The sequence below is a fragment of the Octopus bimaculoides genome, chromosome 5, assembly GCF_001194135.2.
Source record: "Octopus bimaculoides isolate UCB-OBI-ISO-001 chromosome 5, ASM119413v2, whole genome shotgun sequence".
Classification (NCBI taxonomy): Eukaryota; Metazoa; Mollusca; class Cephalopoda; order Octopoda; family Octopodidae; genus Octopus; species Octopus bimaculoides.
The window spans coordinates 34,060,553-34,063,067 of record NC_068985.1 but is presented as its reverse complement, the minus strand read 5'-3'; positions in this window follow the sequence as shown (position 1 = coordinate 34,063,067).

Sequence of the window (2,515 nt, the reverse complement as noted above, 5' to 3'; positions counted from 1 at the left end):
GCTTTAGTAGTACCTAGAAGTTACTTATGTTGTATGTGCATGCGTGTGTGTGTGTGTGTTTCTTTGCGGTGGACAGCAGAGAAGCCACCTACTTGCCCCCTCTCCCAAAAGCTACATATTCCTCACACCCACTTTTCTTTCCCTTCCTCGACCTTTTAGAAGTTAGGTACTACTAAAGCAGCACGGTCCCGAACGCGCAGTCGCGCGTCCGCGCTAGCTAGTCGTGAGTGGTCGATCCTAACCCTAACCCTAAACACGTATTCATTTGCACACGCGGGTTAGGGTTAGGGTCAGGATCGACCACTCAAGACTAGCTTGCGCGTTCGGGTCCGTGCTGCTTTAGTAGTACCTAGAAGTTACTTATGTTGTATGTGCATGCGTGTGTGTGTGTGTGTATTTCTGTATATACGAAAGTATGTATGCAGCGTCGTGCATACATACTTTCGTATGCATGGTAGCTGTATTAACGTTACCATGTCACTCCATGTCGTTTACACAACGTTGTTAACCCTTTCCCTGATATCAGCCACACTCACTATACCACCACATTTCCTTCACACTAACATTCTCTTGCACCCTTCTCGTTTTATCAAATAAAAGCCCAAACCCCCTATGAGCCCATTATAGAAATTCAATTAGCCTGTAATTGAACTGGATGTTAGTTTAACATGTATGCAAAGTTTTGTCAAGATTGGTTCACTGGTGTAGGCAGCAAGATGGCAACAGACAGAAATTAACGTTTGTTCTTTTGTATTCTAATTCTAATTCTACTGCAATGAACCAATAATTAGACCAGTAGAACCCTATATCTGACGACTATATTTATTATTCACACTCGCATGCAATAAATAAAAACAACTAATATTTAAAAAAAAAAATTATGCATGTGCTTCCGCATACTGGTCTGTTGTTTGCATAGCATGCCAATAATTTGTGGGCCAAACAAGTGACAAACCAGCTATAATCATGAATAAGGACTAGTAAGTCCAGAAACTGGTAATTCAGTAGCTGATAAGTGAAATGATTTTTGTATGAATACAGTCAGTGAATTGGTAAAATCCTAAGAACGATAGACAAAACACGTGGCGTTATTTGTTCTGGCTCTTTACGTTCTGAGTTCAACTCCTAAGGTCAACTTTGTATTTCATCTTTCCAATGTTGATAAAATAAGTCAAATAATTAGATAATCGACAGATGCATCCTTTCTGTTGCTTATAATTTTCAATTCTTTTAATTTTGTTTCAATTATCAGATTTGGTGTACTAATGTAGTTTTGTATGTTAATTATATAAAATTCATTTTTGCAATGAATTAATAAAACAAAAGTTAATAACTTTTAAAGTTTGCAAATTGTTGGTACTTTTAGCCAATCGAAAGCCACAAACATATTGATGCCCTTTTCCATGGTAACAAGTCAATGTATAGTCAGCTTAAAACTCCAAATGGCTATTTTCTAAACGTTTGTACGACCTCATTTTTGTAATTTTCACGTTATTTTTTTTTTCTTTTTGAGAAACGATTGGATATTTTTCGTTTGCTGTCCTATCACAATTTCATTTTCATAATTTTGAATTGTATGTTTTCCTAGACCTTTTCAACTTCAATAAAAATATGACCGCAGCCAACTCGTTTAAACTTTCGAATGTAACAAAGAAATTGAAAATCGAGGAGGATGCAGTTTCTTACAAGAGAAAGGTGTTATGCCTAAAAGAAAATTATGCACATAAAGACACTATATAAACAAGAAGGTACTTTGCGGGAAAATTTATTGGCCAATGGTATTGCACATTTTGTACAATTCTTTCAACTACATTGTTTTTTCTCTTTACATGTTTTCTTTATGAATGTCTGCAGTTTCTTTCTTACTTTGCACGCTGACCCATTTATGCACTGCTCTGTATTTTGTTTGTAGAACAAAACAATTTTTTCTCAACATTCACACATCAACCTGCATGCCTGCACCCACTTATTCACATGCACCACAATATACTACCTTTAGAGTCGTTTTCTCATGTCTGTGCCCGCTCAGCTCTTTTTCTCGACTCTGTACATCGGATGTCAGCTCAGGGAAAAGAACGAGTTGCTCAATACACCTCCTTAAATAGATGTTGCCCACGAGAGCCTCGCTGTGGTCTCGCGCATGGCAAATACTGAAGTCAATGGTATCAGCTAACCTATCCCTAAGATTGCTGGCCTTGTATCAAAATTAGAAATAATAATAATAATTAAGGTGAAGGCTGAATCGTTAGCACACCGGACAAAATGCTTGGTGGCATTTCTCCCGGCTTTATGTTCTAAGTTCAAATTTCAACGAGGTCAACTTTGCTTTTGATCCTTTCGGAGTTGTTAAAATAAGTCCTAGGTGAACACTGGGATCAATGTAATCGACTTAACCCCTCCCCCGAAATTGCTGACCTTGTGTCAAAATTTGAAACCATTATTATTCAACAGCAAGATGAAACGTGTTTTATGCATATAAATGTTAAACATGTTTTCATGCAACGGAATTGTTTCA